Source organism: Cornus florida, unplaced genomic scaffold (assembly GCF_030987335.1).
Source record: "Cornus florida cultivar Cherokee Brave unplaced genomic scaffold, ASM3098733v1 CherokeeBrave_3.0.0_Hap2_Chr02, whole genome shotgun sequence".
NCBI lineage: Eukaryota > Viridiplantae > Streptophyta > Magnoliopsida > Cornales > Cornaceae > Cornus > Cornus florida.
This window is the reverse complement of record NW_026775572.1, coordinates 40,018,383-40,041,599: the sequence shown is the minus strand read 5'-3', so window position 1 is coordinate 40,041,599 and position 23,217 is coordinate 40,018,383. Positions and strand designations below refer to the sequence as shown.

General features: G+C 30.6%; 2 long non-coding RNA genes across 3 annotated transcripts; one reads left to right on the top strand and one right to left on the bottom strand.

Moving 5' to 3' along the window:
* The first annotated feature begins 2,152 nt into the window (after positions 1-2,152).
* LOC132294754 (uncharacterized) lies at positions 2,153-6,041 on the top strand. Of its 2 annotated transcripts, XR_009478198.1 has the most exons (4): positions 2,153-2,572; positions 2,812-2,913; positions 3,027-3,104; positions 5,764-6,041. It is a non-coding gene; the product is annotated as an uncharacterized LOC132294754 (long non-coding RNA). The 2 variants fall into 2 exon arrangements; XR_009478197.1 differs by having other exon boundaries at positions 3,027-6,041.
* A 5,269-nt stretch (positions 6,042-11,310) lies between these two features.
* Positions 11,311-13,602, bottom strand: LOC132294752 (uncharacterized). Its single transcript, XR_009478196.1, has 2 exons — positions 13,253-13,602; positions 11,311-11,656 (listed from the first exon to the last, which is right to left on the bottom strand). It is a non-coding gene; the product is annotated as an uncharacterized LOC132294752 (long non-coding RNA).
* Between the last annotated feature and the right edge of the window lie 9,615 nt (positions 13,603-23,217).

Sequence of the window (23,217 nt, the reverse complement as noted above, 5' to 3'; positions counted from 1 at the left end):
AAATTTCTTTTAATTGTTTGAGTGAAAATTTGTTTGCATATTCTCTAAATATAAATCAATAGATGGAGGAGAAGAAAGATAGAAAGTTAAGAGACGGAGGAGATAGCGTCTGGCCAAGAATTCCGATTCTGCTATGGTCTCTCCCTTCTCGATGCAAAAAGATCTCAACCAAAGGCTTGATCGCCTTTTTCTTCCTCTGTCAATGGTTAACAAAAGAGGAATTTCATCTTAAGGAGAGAGAATATGATCAATCAAAGGTGGGAAGACCAAGGAGATAAGATCTTTTCAGTGTGTTTGGCTACAAAGTTAAAACTATTCTAGTATTGATACAAATTCTAGTATTGGATATAAAGATATACTACATATTTATTGTTTGAATTTTAATAGAATTTGGATTGGACTTAATTTATATGGATCATGTCTATTAATGTAAATTAAAAATTAAGAGAAATTAAAATTTTATATATAATAAAAATATATATTATTATTATTTTATTATTGTATCCTTGCCTTGTCCGAGTTCTATTTTTTTGAAATTTGCCGTATCGACTTATCCGTATCGTATCGTACCCGTGTCCCGTTTCGGTGTCCGTGCTTTATAGGTTTTCCCTTTTGCCCAACTCGAGCCACACTGTACATTTTTGCATATCTATAAATTGTTTTACTGTTTGGAAAAATATATATATAGTTTACATTTTAATGTTTAAAAAGTATATGAGAATTATTGGATACGTGCTCATGGTAGAAGAAGTATTGGATACGTATTTTAAAACCATGAATACGTTTAAAAAACATAGCATATGTATTCACAAGTATCCAAAGAATATCCATATTCGATACAGAGTACATAATACTGGGGAACATTGTCCTTGTAAAAGTTTTTGTATTTCTTAAAGACATAAGGGTCTCTTTGGTAAACATTTTGTTTTTTACGTTTTGTTTTAATCAAAAACAAAACAAGTGTTTTATTGTAGGGTGTTTTGAATAATAATCAAAAGTATGTTTGGTAACTTTCATTGTTGCAAGATTTTTGGGAAGCGAAAACATGAAAACATATTTGGTAAAAATTTGTTACAAGTTTGAAAAATATAATGGTTAGTTTTTAAATGTTTACTATTCACCAAATTGTTTTAATTTTTGCCCACTATTCACAAAACGTTTCGACACTGTGCAAAATAAAACAGTTTTTATCGAATGCATTATTTTTCCATTATTCATTGCTACAGTACTTTACAAAAATAAAAACATCAAAAATAAAATGCATACCAAATAGACCCTAAATTTCTAGCTAGAGGTCCGAATCAGCTTGGTCTATAGACAAAGGAGGGTTGTGTCAGCCTGGTGGATGATAGACCGCCCCAACGTATGGTTTCATATGAAACTTGAATCAAAGAAATATAATAATGTGGTGTTTTCAAAACAATTTATTATTTGGATTAAAAAACTATTGGAGATTATCCATATTCAACGTCCAAGGCTCAAAATTTTCAAGATAAACATTTATTTATTTAAAAATTCAAAGCATAAACTAATATAAAACTGCTAAATAATTGATTTTTTTAAAAAAAAAAAAATTTAATAAGTGGATTACTCCATTTAACTAGCATTTTATTTTAAAGTGTATATATATATATATATATATATATAATTCAATAAGTTGATTATTCCATTTAACTAAGTAGTATTATATATATATATATATATATATATATAAAAATTCAATAAGTGGATTATTCCATTTAACTAGTATTATATATATATATATATATATAAATTCAATAAGTGAATTATTCCATTTAATTAGTATATATATATATATATATATATTGGTTAGATAAATATTTTTGTACACAAAAAAATTCTCCATCGCAATCAATGTAGTACGGAGTATTATATTTGTGATTTGATTGTGATGAGACTGCAAGCTCAAAAGAGGTAGGTGTTTGCAGGGCGTGAATCCCCTGCTGTAGGTATCCCTGCGGTCCCATGCGGTGCAATCAAAACGCAGTCGTCGAAATTAATAAGCGGTCCAAAACTTGCCATGTCTACATTCATTCTTTTGTCTACTTTTTCCTTTTTACCTTAACCACGGTTAAACTAGCTCTATACCCCAAGTTATTACGTATTTAATATACAATTATTTTTTGTTTTTTTAGATGCGACGTGGAGAAGACTGTCTCAATCTAAAATCCTCTCCACTTCAAAATGATTAGATCTAAATTTCTCTCGCCTTGACACCCAGCCATTAGCCATATAACCCAATAATTTTAGATTTTATAGCACAGATAAATAAGTATAGCAGATCCAAATATTTGATTTCGGGTTCTCAGGTTCAACATTATTTTTCTCTCAGATGCGATTTAGATTGTATAGCACAAGAATACGAGAACCAAATATTTGATTTAGGGTTTTCATCTTCAACAACATATAGCTGAATTCATGGTCTGTTCCAGCAATAATCATCTACTTATTCGCATAGTCACTCAACAACCAAAGCCCAATTTACCAGCCATGGCCGATGCTCATCTCAAGTCTGACGACCTCATGGACCAAATGAAACTCCTGAGCAAAGGTAAGGGTTTCTCATTTATACTCTATTTCATTCTTAATTTTATCTCAATTCTGAATCAATTTCGATAATCAAGCAAGCCTCAAACCCTCTCATCAGTCCAGTGCATTTTACAGCTATATATATATATATATATGTATATATTGTTACTATGCGTTCTCGCATTTAGCTAGAATGCGTCAATTGATGCGATTCTTTGATTATTTGTGTAATTATTTATTGATTTTTTTGGAGAATTTTAGGTATATATGAAAGTGAAAAACCTGATGCCACCTTTTCTTTCAAGGATGAAGATTTGTTAAGGTCTCCATTGGCAAGTTGAACCCCCAGATTGCTTTCATGAGGTCTCGTTCTCTTTTCATATTAGTCTTTTTCAAATCTTTTATTTTTCATACTTTACAAATAAAGTACCAAAAAATAATGTTTTGATGTTTTTGTGATACACTGATGGATGCAGGGGTGCGATGAAGATTAAGGGCAGTCTCAGCGTGCCTTGGAAATTTACTCATGACAGTTTTCCCAAGCCTTCAAAAATGTGAGAGTACACAAAACCAATGATTTATGTGGGAGGGTGATTTACTAGACAGTTATTTCAATTTTCTATAAAGCTACGATTTTGTAGATTGATACTATTTCACACCCATATTAGGAAATTGATAATAATCTGAAACCATCCTTCAACATATGTGGAATTTGATTGAAAGTTTTTACTCCTAAAGGAATTTTAAATTTAATTTTCCTTTCCGAATCATCTCAAGCTCACTTGTCTCTTTGATTGAAATCATAAGCATTCGAGGATCTGTAATTTTTTTATGTACCTTCATAGTTAGCTTATCTCACTATTAAGTTTAAACAATTTTTGTGGATTGGTTGTTAATCTCAAGCATTACGCACCAATGCATAATTCTTAGTTTCTGTCAACATTTATTAAGAATTGTGTTGGAGTTAGAAATCATTGTAAAATTTCAAAGTATGTTGTATAATGTTGTAGGTTGGGTAAAGAGGGAGAAAAGTAAGTACTCCAGGAGAATTCTAAGATATTTTATTCGAATAAAAAAATCAAAGGTCCTTGAATATCTCGATCTTTCTGTGTTTTCATTTTTTCAGAGCTAATACTTTGGGAGGAAATACATAAAACTTTACTATATCTTGTAGTGGCTCACCTAAGAAATGAAAAGTTGTGTTTATCATCTTCCAAAAGGGTTTTTGTTTTCCATCAAAATGTTCATATATGTGCAGTTCTTTTTAAGAGAATAACAAATTGCATGAACGTTGCGGTGGAAAATTGTGTATAAAATGGCTAGAGGAACACTACACTTTTGTCTTTTGTTTTCTCTTCCATACTAATCTATGTTCTGCTCAGTTGCTTAGAACACTGCAGTGGGATTTCATAGTATGTTTCATCTTCATTTGAGTTACAGAAATGCTACAACTAATAATGATGAAATTTTAATGGAAAATTATTTTATTTGTCTTCATAATTTTCCTCCTTCGCACTTTACCAAAAAATAATTCCCCCCCTTAAACTTCTCTAGAAACAATTTTCTCCTGCAACAATAGCTCGAGAATTATACTAACAATTTTCATTCTTTTAACCTAACCTATCAATACAAACAACATCACAGCAAATTGCATGATCTATTAATATGTTTGAGATAATGGTGCAGAGTCTAATGGTTTTAATAACTCTATCACATGCATTGAAATTTGTGACGCTTGAACCATTTGGAAACATAGTATACCGACTTTGGTTGCTGATAAGTATCTTAATTCTTTAACATCCATATATTATTCTTGTCAGTGATATGCATTTAAGCAATTACAATATATTCCAACTTGATTTAACTAGAAAGAAAGAGGATTTGGTATCTTGGAAATAAGTAGGGTCCATTTTTATAGATTAATATTTATATTTCTAATTATTTGCATTATTGTATGCTCTTCATAGGTTTGCAATAAAGCTGACACTTTTTATCCATTAAAATTTTCAAAGCATCCTCATGTTCTTCTGATTTACGTTCATCACATGTAATTATGAACTAGCATTTGACTTTGTATAGTCAAGATCAATCTGCATTCTTTGTTCTGATGTGTACTATAATAAAATCTTATGCTGCTAAGCTTGCCTAGAATATAAGAACCAATTTTTTGATTATTTGATAAAGTAATCATTTTGTGCGAAAACAAAGTTTTCAAGTTGTTGGCATGGTGATGTTATTTTCTTTGTTTCTTTGCATTTGAGTCCCACCACATTTTTTTTTCTTAGTTTTGGTACTCACATACACATGCCTCCACTGAGGCTCGAAACCCTGACCTCCTTTTGAGAAGTAAGGCTTTAATACGACATTATTGTTATGGTGATGTTTTTGGATCTCTCATTAGGCTAAAATCTCTCATTAGGGGCCTTGTTTTTGGATTACAATTTAGTTGATGTCTTTCCTACCCAAATACACGTTTGTGTAGATGTCTATAATATACAACAGGATTGAGGAATTATTCGCAACCAAAGGAATGCATATCTGGTTAATATTCTGGTGAAAATATGTAATTGATTGTATTGTTACATTTTCTATTTCACTTTATTGTACTTGGGCATAATTTGAACTTCTATTTGTATATTTGTATGTATGTATGTATGTATATATGTGTGTGTGTGTGTGTGTGTGTGTGTGTGTGTATATATATATATTTGGTGCTGGGACTTTGGGAAACAAGTGTATTTGGGTGTGGATATGATTATATGATTCGTCTGCTGTGTTGATTATCATTACCTAGGTATTATTTAGGTTTGAATTTTGTTATATTTTTATTTTTGGTAATTATTGATGTCGGGTTGTCAAGTGGATTTGACACTGCTCATGACGCTGCGGCTAGGTAGTAATTATTTTAGATATGGAGAACTCTTGTTAGTTTAGCTTAATTTATAAGCTGTTTTAATTAATACTTGTTAATTATTTTCCGGAATCAATGCTCATGCATCAATTTTAATCTCAGTGATTATGTTAGGGATGTAGAACACGTTTGATGCTTCACAATTTTTTATCAGACATATAATTATGCTAGATCACCACCGGTCTTCCTTCATTTACTAGTATTCTAATTGAATCATCTGCTTTTAGTTTTCATCAAGCACCTATTCTTCAAGTAGATTTATTTATTTATCTATTAGTAAAATGACATTTTTTTTAATGCAGGTTGTTAGTGCCATTGATGCAGATACCATGCTCCTGGAGTTTGACTTTATTAATATTGAAGATGAAGCACACGGTGCAAATCATTGCATACGTTGATAGAGAGTTGATATAAAGTTTTCTGAAACTTGAATTATTATTTTTATTATAACCATTGTATTAGGTTGATTGAATTGAAGAAGTTTGATTCTTTTAATTTAAATTACTCCTAGTGTCAATGAAGGCATCATAGATATATTGTAATTAATTGTTTATCAATTTATGAAACGTCTTTGAAGAAATATTTGAATTGTGTTTCTTATGTCATTACAACCAATATTCACGATACAATAAATCTAATTTAGTAATTAACTTCTCTCTCTCTCTCTCTCTCAACAACTTTATATTCACCATAGTTTTTTAAAGTAACTTCAGCATCCTTCGTAGAAAATTGTCTTTCTTAGTTATCTTATATCAACAATGCTCGTTAGTAACATTAAGGGAGTCTTCAAAGTAACTATTTTTTTTTATCACCACCTTCACCTTCAGAAGAAGGGATTCACATAGTGCCAAATAAGTAATGTCACACATAAATATAATTTAATTCAACATATTATTTGAAGTTAAATTTTACCATAAAAGGAGAATTAAAAAACTGGCACATACTAATTTAAAGAGTTTCATCCCAAATTAAGTCACAATTTTTTTTTTTCAGGTATTAAAAAAACGTATTGTTACCCAATAATTGACTCTAAAGGAGGGGGGAGAGCAAACATTAACAAGAAGCAAGACCTTGCTTCTCCTTTGCTTGCTAAGAGAATAACATTTTCCTGGTCTTCCTTTGGGTCACACCAACCCTTACAATGTTTTCAAGTAACAAAGTGGTAGTACAAAAGTATCTCTTTAAAGATTGATGTACAAAAGTAAGCTCACAAGACTAGAGTGATAAATGAATCAAAAAAACCCTGGCAAAAGATTGGTATCAATAGCCATTTGCTCACTCACTACCTTCATTCTCAAAATAAGGTATTCACATAGTGCCCATAACTAATGTTACATGTCAATATAACTCAATTCAACATATTATTTATGTTATTGTCTGAAATTAAATTTTACCACAAAAAACAGAGCATTAAAAAAACACTTTCACATGTTAATTTAAAGAGTTTCATCCCAATGTTAAAGTCAGTTGGGCTACCTTTAGACAACAAACAAAATAACAACATAAATAATATGTTGAATTGAGTTACATTTATGTGTGACATTAATTAATCGGCACTATGTGAATAGCTTGATATGAGGGTGAAGGTGATGAGTGAGAAAATGGCTATTAATATCAAAATTTTCAAGTATTTTTCGATAACATAACAGTACGAAGGTGGTGAGTGAGCAAATGACAATTAATACCAGACTTTACTAAGTTGTTTTCGATAACACAATGGTATGAAAGTAACGGATCTATATCAAAGAACTACATGGTTCACTTTTAGAAAATAACTAAATGTATGCATTTTTAATACTTGAAAAGAAAAAAAAAAGGTTGCAACTCTCTTCATTATTTTGGAAAACATCGAATATTTTGTTTGTTGTCGAAAGTTAATCCAAGTGACTAACTTTATGATGGAACTCTTTAAATTAACATGTGAAGTTGATTTTTAGAATGCTCTATTTTTTTGTAGTAAAATTTAACTTCAAATAATAACATAAATAATATGTTAAATTGAGTTACATTTATGTGTGACATTAGTTATTCGGCACTATGTGAATACCTTATTTTGGTTTAAATTCTTTAAATTAACATGTTAAAGTGTTTTTAAAATACTTTAATTTCAAATTATAACATAAATGATATGTTGAATTGAGTTACGTTTGTATGTGACATTACTTAATCTGTTTTATGTGCATACCTTATTTTGAGGGTGAAGATGATCAATTTTGTTATAGGTAACATTTCACCACTATTTATAAGTAACATCACAAAAGTCTAAAAGTAACATCACAATTTGTAAACTTTGCTAAAAAAAATTCTAAGATATGTTAAATAATTTATACCTAAGTGTATGTTTTTTTAATATTTGGAAGAAAAAAAAAAGAAAAGAAAAAATGTGACTCTTTCAATTATTTTTCTAAACTTCGAGTATTTTGTATATTGTCTAAAGTTAGCCCAAGCAACTAACCTTGGGATGGAACTCTTTAAATTAACATGTGACAGTGATTTTTAGGATGCTCTATTTTTTTGTTGTAGAATTTAACTTTGTTGGCCTAAGGATTTAATCTAAAGGTTAATATTATATTTTGATGATTACAAACCATTAATGATGTTTATGTACTAATATTTTCCTTGAGTGCTATATAGTTGATCAATTAATTCAATCCTCAATATTGAGCCAGAAGCATTCGAAGTACTCAAGCAATAGGATTCAAGGAAGCATTGAAGTTGCAAGAATTCAAAGATTATTCAAGTACTCCATCAAAGGCTAACCGATCATGGTCAAAGATTGAAGGAAAGGGTAGATTAGATGGTGAGAACTTAAGATTTAATGTCAAAGTTAATTTGAATATATTTGAAGCTCAAAATTCAATCCATGCATTGCATTTCCATTTTATTTCTCAAAGAAAATAAAATCAGCCCATGATCACATTCACAGGACTTAAAGAATTTCATATTAAGTATCAAAATGTGAGATGGAGAAGGCTCCATAAAATAAAGAGAAGGCTCTTTTCTCTTATTCAGTGAGCCCTGAGAAGGTTCTTCTCTTTAACTCCAGTAAGTCTTTGAGAAGTATTTAAGAAAAAGAGAGGGCTCAATCAAAAGAAAGAGAGGGCTCTTTTTATTCCAAAACAAGCTACGAAAATGAATCTTCAAAATAAAGAGCAGGCTCACGTTTTCATTGAGCAGGCTCTTTCCAAGGAAAATGAACAAAGAGCAGGCTCTTTGGTTTTCAAGAGACGGCTCTCTTTAGGGTTTTGAACTGTAACGTAAACATTTTCATTAAATGTTCTCAACAACCTCTAACAGCTATATTGAACTCTGTTATTTCTATAAATACTGAGGTTGGTCTTTAAACTAGAATCACTTTTTTTAACAGAGAACATTCTATCATTCCTTAAAAAGCATTAAAGAAGTTTTCTGAGCTTTCATTCCCTCTCTGTTATTTCATATCACTGTAGCAATTCTGAGCTTCACGTATATTCATCTTTTCTATAGTTGTGAGCTAAACTCTGTAATCTATCTTTGAGAGATTCTTGTACACTGTTTCTTCAAATTTTAAAGCTATTGTAAAAGGTTGGTATAACCCAAAAGAAAGCCTAGGGGAAGGGTGTTCTCCTAGCAAAGAAGAGAAGCAAGATCTTGTTTCAAAAGTGAAGGTTTGCTCTCCACCATTAAGGAGAAGCTCTAGTGAATTTGGGAAGTCTCAAGGGGGATCTTGAGCCGAAGAGTAGGAGTTTCCGAACCTCGCTAAATCACCGAGTCATTGTTTGCAATCTCTTATCTCTATCTCTCTTAATTTTGTGCTTTATTTTGCTTGAATATTTCAATAAACTGATATTCAACAGTTTGGTAGAAATATAATTTTTAAATTGAAAAATTGCTCCTTGACTCTATTCACCCCCCCCCCCCCCCTCTAGAGTCAATTAGTGACTAACAAACTTCAAAAAACAACATAGATAATATGTTGAATTGAATTATATTTATGTGTGACACTAGTTAGTCGGCACTATGTGAATATCTTGATATGAGGGTGAAGGTGATGAGTGAGAAAATGACTACTAATATCAAATTTTGCCAAGTTTTTTTCGATAACATAATAGTAAGAAGGTGGTGAGTGAGCAAATGACAATTAATACCAAACTTTACTAAGTTGTTTTCAATAACACAATGGTATGAAAGTAACGGATCACTATCAAAGAACTACATGGTTCACTTTTATAGAATAACTAAATATATGCATTTTTAATACTTGAAAAAAAAAAAAAAAAAAAAAAAAAAAAAGAACAAAAAAGTTGCTACCCTTATCATTATTTTGGAAAACATCAAATATTTTGTTTATTGTCTAAATTTAGCCCAAGCGACTAACCTTGTGATGAAACTCTTTAAATTAACATGTGAAGGTAATTTTTAGGATGCTCTATATTTTTGTAGTAAAATTTAACTTCAAATAACAACATAAATAATATATTAAATTGAGTTACATTTATGTGTGACATTAGTTATTCGGCACTATGTGAATATCTTGTTTTAAGGGTGAAGGTGGTGAGTGAGCAAATGGCAATTAATAAAAAACTTTGTCAAGTTTTTTTTGATACCACAATGGTTTTAATGTAACAAGTTTCCAATCCAAATTATTTTCATTTGTACTAAATAAATTTTATCCTTCCTATAAGGATCACCGTGATGAATCATCAATCTCGACAACAGTTGTTCTAAATGGAGAATATGAAATAATTTTGAAAACTTTCACCCGTATCATAGTACTTTTGCACAATTTTTAGTATGTTACTTCACAATTCATTATATTTTGTGTTCTTATTATGCATCTTTAAAGATATCTTATAATTTTATTCCAATAGTTTTCACATGACAAATCTCCATCATAAATTATATTTACCCTTACCTACATGGATTAAAGAGATGAATCATCGATCTCGACAATTCTAAATGAACAATAGCAAATGCTTTTACAAAATTTCACCCGAATTTTAGCACTTTAGCACAGGTTTCAATATGTTACTTCACAAATTTTAATATTTGTATTCTTATGCACATGTAAGGATTTTTGAATAGTTTTATTGAAATGGTTCTTATATAACAAGTTTCCAATACAAATTATTTACATTTGTACTAAAAAAATTTAATCCTTTCCCAAAAGAATCATCGCGATGAATTATCGATCTTGACAACGGCTGTTCTAATTGAAGAATATGAATTGCTTTTACGAACTTTCGCTTCTATTATAGTATTTTTGCACAATTTTTAATATGTTACTTCACACATGTATTAGACAACAAACAAAATACTCGACGTTTTTCAAGATAATGAAAAGAGCGAAAGCCTTTTTGTTATTCCAAGTACTAAAAAAAATCATACATTTAGTTAGGGACAAGTGAACCATGAAGTTTTTCAAAAAAATTCATGTTACTTTCGTACTATTATGTTATCGAAAAAAACTTGATAATTTGCTCACTCAACACAATGCCGACTAACTAATGTCACACATAAATTTAACTCAATTCAACATATTATTTATCCTAAATATCAATATCACGTGTTAACAATAAGGGAGTGAAAGAACATAGAAAATCTTGTAATGTATCAATCTTTGAATGTGACACCTTCCTTGTTGATTTCATATAATACATATTTTTGCTTCTTTGTGCAAGAGTTTTCATAGAATGAAATATTGCTATAATACAATGAGTCACAATTTTTAACTCAAAATATTGATTTTCATAAAATGTATATATTTTTTTTTAACCTCAAAACCATGATTTTCGTAAAGTCATTATCCTCCACTTCAAACCCATGATTTTATTTTCAAGGTTAGTTGTTTGGGCTAACTTTAGACAATATACAAAATTCTACCTTTTTTTTTTCCCTTGAATCTGGTGGGTTTTATTGATACAAAAAAAATAGACCAGAAAACAGAGCTAAGAAAAATTTTACAAAACATAAATTACCAATATTTTTAAAAAACTAACCAAAAGGATAAATACAACAGAATTAAGAAATTCAAAGCAACTCCATATCCTCAAGCCCCATATAGAGTAGTGCTTCCAAATATGCATCAGTAGCTAGCAGACCTTGTTTGATCCTCATGTAATCTAAGATTTCTCTCCCTTCAAATATTCCAAATAATCACAGTACCATCTTATGAACACCATGCAAAGCCGCCTCAAGTTTTGCCAAACAATATGCCTAGAAAAAAGTTCGCCAACGCAAGTTGACACAACAAAGAAAGTGGAGAGGAAAAAAATTACTTTCATTTACTAAAAACTAACAATGTAAATAAAAATTATTAGCTTAATCTTATACTAATGAACACTTGGACCACCTGCAAACACATATATCTATATCAATACATCTCTTTATATATTCGATATCCTCATTCCAAACATTCAATTACAATCCTAATAATCATTTACTCTAGACCCAAAATTAAAAATAGAAAACTAAAAAACTAGACACATTTTAAGCTCATGTCTGCCATATACAAACAATTGGACGACCTTTAAATGAGAAGGATGCCTAATTTATAGAATAAATTATCTGAGGTCAAGTCATTATAAATAATAAATTGAACGATAAACAAGTGGAGGTACTCAATACAATTTAATGTGCTCTAAATAATCAAAATTAAATGCAGAAGAAATTCTTAAATTTTAATTTAAAAATAAGATCATAAATGAGATAGGGGATGTCATCCACACAATTAAATAAACTTTATAACTTCCACAAAGAAATTAAAATTATATACAAGAACAATGAAAAAAAAATAGTATTTTTCGCTCAATCTTATAGAACAACTCACTTAAACCACCTATAAACGAATTTACCCACATCCTTAGCCTTAAATTTTCAAAATCATTAATGTATACAATATCATTCATGTTAGAATATACTGTAATAGATTGTGCAAAAACTACAAATATTATTTTATGTTAAGTCTGACACCAAATAACAATTGGAACATGCATGAACAATAAATTGTTAAATTAGAAACATTGAAGACAACAATTGAGGAAAAAACCATTATCACTCCATCCCAAACCTTACCGTACAACAATCCATGGTCCAAATAAAACTAAAATATGTAACGAATTCAAAGCCAAACAATAGTAAAAAAATAAAAAATAAAAAAGCAGTCAAGCAAAACCCAATTTCAGTCATACAAAACCTATTCACACTTGCAGAATAATCAATCAAAAGAATTTTAAAATTCAAAATTGACAGGTCCAATATTGAAAACCACCGATAAAATCATTTCAATCATACAAAACCTATTCATACTTGCATAATAATCAATGAAAAGAATTTTAAAATTCAAATTGATAGGTCCACTATTGAAAACCAATGCTAAAATCCCAACCCCAATTTTTTTTCAATACCACTTAGCTACCAGAGAAATAGAGATCAGATTGATGGTTACATCGTCACCAGAGAGCATATCTTTGGTGCTCAAACCCTACCGATGTGCGAATCTTCCTCTCTTATTCTTAGTATTTGACTATGCACATACACAATCTTTCTCGCACTACACCCTACCTTGGCCACCGATATCGGAGACTTCATCTCTTCAAACAAGAGATGGAGCAACAAATGTATGGATGTGTGTGTATATATATAGCTAGCTAAGAAAACATAGAGAGGTTGGGTTTCAATTTTGCGGTGGAAGATGAAACCCCCTTCAGGTTTTGAATTTTGGATTTTATTATTTTTTATTCGAACCATCAAAATGGGGTACCAACCAAAGAGAGATAAACATGAAGATCAAAAAAGAGTTAGGAGTCTTACCCAAGCTTTTTTTATTCACTCCGCTTCGAGGGATTCAGGGCTTGATATGTAATTGTTTTTTAGATCTCCTGCTATCGAGTTAGAGTTAGGGCTTGGAGTGAGAGTTGATATTGTTCTCTTGAAGCATATCTAGACAACATCTTCTTGGCTTAAGAAACCCTAACTCACAAAGATCTTTGAAGATGAAACCCTAATCAAAATTTTGTTTCTGGTACTTTGGTGCTGCAGAATAGTTTGTGAGAGAATTCGGAGGTTTATTATAGTATATATTTTAACTTAGAGTATGTAATACAATACAGCTGGGGTTGATCCGGGTATACAGTATTAAATACATTTAACTGAGGTTAACATTATTTGACTTAATCTGTTTTGATTTCAAGCCAAACGCGCCTTTAAGGCCGCACCGTAGGGGACCGCACCACAATTCACTGCAAGGGATTCACGCCCGTGTTTGCAAGGGGGGGTGGGGGGGTGGTGTGGTGGGAGTCAGTCACAAAGTGATTTTCTGTTCCCCAAAAGAGTTTAAACACCCCCATTTGGGATGAACCAAATTACACTGTAATTTGAGAATAAACCACACACACCAGCCAGTCTAAGTCAAACTAGAAACCAAGATTGAAGAAGACGGTGACACGTGGAAAATATAATTATTTAAAGTATAAATGATATGTCCCTGTATACATCCTGCCACGTGTTCTTTGTCGATTCATTTGTCACTTTATTCGTCAAGTACTCAATCGCAATGTTGACATCGTGTGGGGCCCCAATCATACAATTTTAAGGATAATTTATTTTGAAGAATAAAACTTAGTGTGTGGCCCGCACATACCAAGTATTTTAGTTTGGATTTCGAATAATTTGGTATATAAAAAAGTCCATGTCAACTTAATTTGAACTAAGTTAATAGAGTCTTGACAAACTTTTTATTGATAAACTATTATTAAATAAGAAAATAGTACAAACAACATTTCATATTTTTAGGTGAAGTTAAAGTACATCAAACGCTTTATCCATATATAATTAATATATTTTTTTAATTTTCTTCTTTTTTGTATTGGGAAATAAATCATTCTAACTTTGGTAATGGTAAATTTTCTTCGTTATTTTGTTCTTCCCTGTATATTATTTGTTCTTTTTAGGTCCCAAATCTTGTGAAAAGCTGAAGAATGTTCGAAGAAAAAGATTTACAAATTTACCTTTTAATCAAGATAAGAATTCATTTTTTTGTTCTTCTACTATTCTGCATTGTTTTCAAGTACTTCTTCTTCTATTCGTTTTCCTAGATTTTTCTTTTTAGAATTTTCCTTCTTTATTTTGAAGATATTTAAATTTCAACCAACTGGAGGCATAAAGTGAAAGTCAATTTCATTAAATAATATATATTAAAAGTTTGGTAAACATGAATTTAACTCAACTATTAAGTCAATTTTTTTACCACTCATTAGACCAATCCAGTGAAAGAGTAATTGAGTTGTGTGTGTAATTTACCCAAAACTATAACACCACCATAAAATTGCATCTGTTTTTCTTTTTTTTAATAAATAAAAAAATCCCTTCCAATTGGATAACCTTTGAAAGCATTTGAATATTTAATTATATGATTTTTTAAAATAAATACAAAACCCATTTTGATTAAAAAATAAAATTAGAAAAAGACAAATTCATTTACTAAATACCGACAACTAGAGATACAATGAATGGGTTACATAATTTGAAAAGTGTCAGAACAGTGTCCATAACGTTTCAGGCTATTCCATAATGTACAACTAGAGCTCTAAAAGATACAATGAATGGGTTACATAATGTACAACTAGAGAGACAATGAATGGGCTACACAATGTACAACTAGAGCTCTAAAAGTGTCAGAACAGTGTCCATAACGTTTCAGGCTATTCCAGTTGGCGGTGCGGCACATGGATTTGTGTGGATAATGTCTTCCACCTACTGTTTTCGAATCTTACATCAGCACCCCCTGGACACACACATATATACACTTAAACGTGTATGTGACTGTGTGTATATAATTATATATATACACACGCAGTGTATGGGTACATGCATTGAGTCTTTTGAAAGCAATCCAAAGTGTTGTTACCAAAAAGAAAAGCATTTGATGCTATGGTTCTAAGCTTTTATGATTTGGGTTGAACCCCAATAAGAACATTTCAATTTGTCGGTCAAAACGTGTCCCCTTTCGATTGAGTCCATTAGTGGCAAGTTCTTTCATAGTCCAGGTTCCTACTCAAGCGTAATAGAAAGTTTAAAAGTCCAACAACTTCAAATTAAGTGATATGAATGAGAAGTGTGGTGCTTATCACTCAGTTCACTTTGTTTAGTAGAAACTTTAAAAGTCTAAGACAATTTTAAAATAATTGTTTTTTTTTTTTAAATTTGTGAGTTTTTCAAAAGAAATATTCTTTCTGGAACAGGGATAGTAATATGAATAGATGGTGTGGCGATCACCACTAATATCACTTTGTTTGACATTTTTGGAAGAAAAATGATTTTACTAACAATTTTCATAAACATTTTTAGTGTGCATTTTTAGTTTTCATAACTATAGAGGTATAAATTATGTTGATATGATGAATACAAAATACATTCTTAATCTTAATTAGATGAAGAACCCCTTTTAAGAAAATCCTAAAGAATCCGCCTTTTAGAAGAATTATTATTTTTTTTAAAAAAAGGAAAATGTAAATTCAATTATAAATAACACTAGTGACTGAAGAAAAAAAACAAAAAAAAAAAAAAAATTCAAAGACATTTTCATTAGGAAATTAAAAGATGAAAAAGTAAAAATCTTATGACCCTATACTCAATTCTTCGTTTTCGGAGTGAAATAGACTTGGTGCTGTTTGATAAAACTGAAAATTAAGTACTGAAATATTAAAAATTGAATTTTAAATGCTAAAGTTTTTAAGTGCTAATTTTAAAATAATTATATATATATATATATATATATATATATATATATATATTTTTAATTTTTCATCATTCAGAGGATTCCTGCCACTTAAAATTTATTCATTTTAAAATAGTGTTTATCATTTTTAGTGATATTCAAATTACGTTATGAAATACAATTAATTAAAAAAGTGCTTAAATTAACTTTTGAATTGAGGTCTCAAACAGATTATACTTTCGAGATGAGAAAATATTAGAAAAATATTTAGTACTTATTCTCTAAGTTAGGAAAAGCATTAAACACAAACACAACTGAACTCGAATACTCTATCTCCCATATCGGATAAGTTTTTTTTATTTTAAATAATAATAATAAAAAAAGAAAAGTAAAAATCTCCATGTAGAAAAAAGAGAATTCTGTTTAAAACCTTGGTAAATTATTGCAAAAGTTGACAATGGGATTAACTATATTTTCTTTAATACATATATTAGCTAGTTTTATGTTCTTTTTACAGGGAATCCAGTATATAAATTTTTGGATTGAATATAAATATGAATTAATAATGAAGCATGAAGAGGGGAAGAGGTGAAAAACAGTTGCAGTCCTCTCAACATATTTTGATTAAAGAGAGAGCAATTAAGTTTTATGAATAATAACTGAAAAATGTGAAGTTATGAAATTAAAAAAGACAGAGAAGTGGTATTTAAAAATAATAATTATTAAAATTAAATATGATACATATTAGATTAAGACAAATTAAATGTAAATTTGAGAAAGAAGACAACTAGATTAAGACAAATCAAGTATAAGATTAAGAAAGAAAACAATACGTGATTGACACTTGACACAAAACAAAGATTTACTTACCATTCCACTTTTTTAAAAATAAAATTTTCATATATATATATATATATATATATATATATATATTCAAATACATGCTATTGATATATTATATGTTATAAGAATTTTAGAAGATAAAAACTTGCCAAAAAAGTATTCATTTGAGTGGTGCATTTATACATATTTGATCTATTTACCTATATATTTTTCCGGAAAGAATATATGATCTAAAAATTAAAGTTAAATAATGAAACACTTATGTTCATTCTTTTCCATCGTTACTGATTTTTTAATTAAGCCCTTGGAGACGTGGAGTTCCATAAAATAAAAAAATAAAGAATGTTTCATGAAGTTATTATCATAAAGAAGTGTGGCCCAATATTGAATTTTGTTGACAAAAAGCCCAAACATGTCATTACCAAAAGACTGGGTCAAGGCATAGAGACTTAGTATTTCCTTTAATTTTTTTACTTGCTCAACCCATGTTGCAGGCTTTCATCTAGGTCCATATAGGGTAAGCCGAACCCAAATTGATTGTCCTCTGGAAAAAATGTTCTGCCAATTTAAAGCAGTTTTTGAGACATGGAAATAATGTACACAACACCGATAAAAATCACTTAAAAGAGGACATTATTCAAACATGGGCACATCTACTCGGGAAGTTGGGTACTCAACCAACAAGGCCACTGAATAAAGTTCCCAATTAAACTCTTATTTTCATTTAAAGTTTTTACAATTGCACAAAATAATGACCATCGTGACATAAGCTGTCCAACCACTTAAGCCCATTTTGCTTGAAACAAATGTAAGGAAAGGAAAAGAAAAGAAAGGAAATGAAGGAATATGGTTTTTTATTTGTTGAGTTTGGTATAAAATTTTGAAAGGAAAAGAAAGAAAGTGAAAGGATTTGGAGGGATATATTAAAGTTTAAACTGTTAATTAGATACAAACATTTAATTTGTTACAAGTGGTATTAGAGACTCCACACGCTTTGAACGTGTTATGCTTCATCGGAGTTCTAGTGTTGAACACAAAATTTTTACCTCATACTTGACACGAGTATGGTCACGAGTTTAATTGAAAAGATGCAACTTCTTGTGTAATACTATGGCTGCTGCTCATTAAGTACTTGTTTCGTTAATAACAGGGAGTTAATGGTCTTTGATTTCCAGTGGAAAGGTAAAAGGGAGGGCATATTTGCATTTCATCTTTTTTTTTTTGAAGTCGAGAGTGAGTCTTGACGCAAAAATGAAGTTGCTCCATTACGACATAGAAGTCTGCCTGTGTGCAGGTTGCCCTTTGCCCTTTTCTTCAAGCCAAACCATTAAGCTATAATTCAACCTCTTATGATTAATTACTTTGTTTGGTACATGCCCCTTTCATTTGTTTCTTCTATTTATTTAAAGAATCCAATGCATTTCAGTTGTTTCAATCATAGGTATTGTATAATAATCCTTTTTCCAAGTCAAACTTAATTTTGATAAAAAATTTCCTTCTGTTTATTGTCAACATTTTTAATTTATTATAGTCACTATAGAAAGCTAAATTCCACACTTCTTGTAATATATTACTATAGAAAGCAATTTCCAGTTAATTCCATTGTCAAAATTGTAATCTAGAGAAATGGTTCTCAATTCTACACATGCTGCAATATTTTCTTTTTGACAATCAAGGTTAGTTTTGAAGCTCATTTCTCTCTTTCTTGTGACAACATTCAATTAAGTTTGTCATAGCTTGTTTCCTTATTTATTGTAGAATCTAGTTGTAAATTGATCAATCTTGCTCTGATATATATATATTGGGGTGACTTTACAGAAGCAATTAAGATGAGTAAAGATAAGAAAGTGAGTTGCTACTCGCCATCTTTGAGGTCATTCACTGCATGCTTCTTTAAATCCGGTGAAGGCAAAAAAGTGAAGGTTTCAAAAGCCCCATCACCTGCAGGGCCAGAAGAGACCATGGTTGCGGCTGCAAAACATTTCTCTAGTGCTCATAAAGTACAATTAGGCTAGTCTTTGTGTACTGACTGCTTCATGTATATGTGCGTTGGGGGTTAAAAATATATATCTTCTCTTTATTTGAAATATAAATAAGAAAGAAAGAAAAAAGAGCTATATAAAATTTTCAATTTTTGAACTCTTCATTGCAGTTCTGCAATTCGAATAATTAATAACAGGAGATTAATGTGTGCCATATTGTATTAGAAACTTATTGTTTTGTTATATTTGAATCTGATAGAACCAAATCAAATGAAGGTACTTGGGAATCAGCTAAACTGAACATGAGGAACTTCATCTTTCAGTTAAGTGTATATAAAGAAATTTACAATGTACAGCTTCATGATATGTATTTTGTGAATCTGAATACATTTTTGATCACGTATTTGTTTACATACCGATTTTGGCGCCTATCAAAGGTTGAAGCCAAAAACTCACTCAAAAGTGTTGAGTTGGAATCCCATTCTAACTAAGGATTCTTGTGATTCCAGAGGATCAAAGAGAACCAAGAACAAATAAATGGTCACCGTTCTTCGACCTGTACTGCCCAATTTGAGAGCCGTTTTGTGCTTTGCAATGATCAAAGTGCCAAGGTCGAGACAGATTGCACTACCATTGCTACATGATCAAGTCAAGAAAAACTGACATATAACAGATTACTAATGGTTCTGTAGCTCTTTTGGACTGTCAAAGAGCCAAACGGACGGGTTGACACAGTTATTGGGATAGTTTCAACGAGTTCATTTTGACTTGACAAGACCATATTCTGATTGGAAATGGTGTAAGTGGAAGCAATAAATTTGTTTACAAGGAACGGGTTATCCATAAAACGAGGATAATTTTAGAGAAATTTGATATTTGATAATTGAATGAATAAAAGTTAATTCTACGCTTGGTAATACACATTTATAATAAAAGAAAACCTATCTCTAGAAAAAAACTAAAACATAAAGAAACCTAACTCTAGAAAAAAACTAAAACATAAAGAAACCTAATATAGCAAAAGGAAAATAAAATTAAAAATGAGTCTAAAAATAAAGTTTGTCTCAAAAATTCTGAAAAAATAAAATAAGAAACCTAATAAATAAAAAATACTAAATCTTAAATTTGAGAGCAGTCAAGACTTTTTTAGGCCTGGAGCAAAAATTCAGAAATAAATGTAATAAAACGCGATTTCGGAGTCCTAAATGAAAGTTTTCAGCTGAAAACCAACATGGCCCACTAGCAAAAGCTAGAAGGTTTTTTTCTCAATGCGTAGTTTCCACTAAAAAATATACTATTGTTTTGTCGAAAACGGACTTGTCAAACTGTTCAAAATTCTGTCCTACATCATTTTAACTCGCAAATTCATACTCGTGTGAGTAGTCGGTAATCAGTATCATGTGTGACCCAATACATGCTCATATAAGTAGTTTGGTAGAACTGAATGTCTCAAGGAAATGCATTTTTCTATGCATATATATATTATGCTAGTGTAACAATTAGTGCATTGGTTATTATAAATTACCCCTATTGGGTTTGTGGCTCAAAATTGCATAAATTAGTTTCCTTTTCCGTTTTAGAAGACTGAAAGTTGTGAAAGAAATTGTATCTCATTAGGTTTCTATTTTAGAGTTGAAATTGATTTGGTAACTCCTTGTAGAAAAGTGGTATAATTCTTGTCTAACAAAGAATTGAATGTTTTGAAGACTTTATAAATAGAGATGGGTTTGGGTAGAGAAGAAAAAGAGATAATTGTAAAGAGAGAAAAAGTGAGTTAAGTTTGTGAGAAGAGAAAAAAATGTGTAATAAAAATTTGAAATAAAGATAGTCGTTCTTCGCCTATGGATGTAGGCAATTTGCTGAACCACATAAATCTCGTTTTGCTTGTGTGTGTGCTATTATCTGTTCTATTTGCCAATTGTGTGTGTGAAATCCTAACAAATAGTTTGCGACAACTATTATAGAAGGAAAGTATGTGGTCAAGAAATTTGATGTAAGAAGGAATTTCAGTCTTTGGGGTTAGGAAAAGCTTTGGGTGAGAAACCAGAAAAAATGGAAGATGCAGATTGGGAGAAGATCAACTTGAAGGCAATAAGTGCGATTCAATTGACGTTGGTGGATGATATTGTGTATGATGTGATAGAAGAAGATTCAGTAGTAAACATGTGGAAGAAGTTGGAGAATTTGTATATGGGAAAGAATCTCACCAGCCAGTTAGTCTTGAAGCAAGATTTGTATTCCTTTAGGAGAAAAGTAGGGGTAAGCTTACAAGAATATCTTGGTGAGTTTAACAAAATTATTTGTGATTTATCTAATGTTAATGTCAAGTTAAGTGATGAGGATAAAATGATTATTTTATTAACATCAGTACGCTCTACCCATAAGCATTTATTCAATACTTTTGTTTTATAGGAGATATACCATCTCAGTGGAACAAGTTAAGAGTGCTTTGTTCTCTAATGAAAAGTTGAATAATGAATATAGTTGTGATGCTCAGCCTCAAGCTCTTATTGCTCAAGAGAAGAAGAGATTTGGAGCTTGAATAAATCTTCTGCCATTATCAAAGAAAAAATGCTACAAGTGAGGAAGAAAATGGCATATTCAGTGGTATTGTTTAGAAAGAAAGGAGAGTGCATTCGCTGCTGCGGTTGTGTCAGAGAATACGAAAAATGAGTGATAATGATGAAGTATTATCAATCATTGATAATAAGGGAGAAGCTAATGAGTGGATACTTGATTCTGCTTCTTCCTTTCATGTGTGTCCTCATAAAGAGTGGTTTGTTACCTACAAACCTGTAGGTGGTAAGGTAATTATGGGGAATAATGCTTCTTGTGATGTTATAAGAATTGGAATAATCAAAATCAAGGCAACGAATGGTTTGTTAAGAACTCTAACGAATGTACGTTATATTCCAAGTATTAGAATGTATGTGATATTTGTAGGAGTATTAGATTCCAAGGATTGTTGGTGTGAAGTGAAAAATGGATTAATGAAGATTAGAAGGGGACCACATGTTATGCTTTTAGGAAGGAAGATCAATAATCTCTATATTTTATTGGGAAATACTATGCTAGGTGGAGCAATTGTAAAGACATAATGGAAGCTTGTTTCGAGATCTACTAGATTGGAGGATCAAGAGAAGGAAGAAGTCTTAGTAATTGCAAAAACACCAACCTTTATTCTAGAAGCAAGAAGAGTTCGATTTGGTGATGCGAAAGTATATTATAGGTTCAATTATTTGAACTTGGAATTTGCTAGGAATAGATGAGTGTGGCGGAACATCGAAGAACGACAAGAAGAAAAAAGATGTTAGGTTCAAGGTGGAGAGATCTTCAGTCAATATGGAACTATGGAGGAGCATGTGAAGATGAATTTTGAGCCAAGGCAGTGATTATTGGGTTTGTGGCTCAAAATTGAATAAATTAGTTTCTTTTTCCGTTTTGGAAGACTGAAATTTGTGAAAGAAATTGTGTCCATTATGTTTCTATTTTATAGTTGAATTTATTTGGCAACTCCTAGTAGGCAAGTGGTATAATTCTTGTCCAACAATGAATTGAATGTTTTGAAGACTCTATAAATAGAGATGGTTTGGGTAGAGAGGAAAAATAGATAATTGTAGAGAGAGAATAAATGAGTTGAGCTTGTGAGAAGAGAAAAAGTGTGTAATAAAAATTTGAAGTAAAGAAGTTTTGAGCGGTTTGAATTAAATGATAGTCAAGCTAGTTTTAAATTATCTATTTTAATAAAGTAATTATACTCTGTCTGATTAAATTGGCCTACTCCTAGTCTAAATCCTACGTGTAACTGCCACGTAATTACCTAAATCGTTGATATTTTATTTGTGCGCTAAAGATAACAAAAATAAAAATAAATATGGAAAAAAGCTGAAGAAGTTTTGATGACCCTTCTCTATCTCTCTGATTTCTCTATTCATCTTCTTCATTCTACTGCTTCCTTGATTCTTTCTCTTTGTGACTCACAATCCAAACATCTCAGATATAGAAAGAGAGGTAGGAATTTATTGAACGAGCCGCACTCCTTTGTATACATCAAGAGTCCATTGATGAGAAGGGGCTAGGGAATCTCTCTTTTCCACTTTGCAAAAGTGAAGGGAAAACAAAGCATTGAGAAGTCTCTATTGGTTCATAAAATCAAAAAGGAAATCAGAAAGGAAAATACATATAAACGTATATTTTTGCTTGAAGAGAAAAAAACAAACGCTAATAAGATTGAA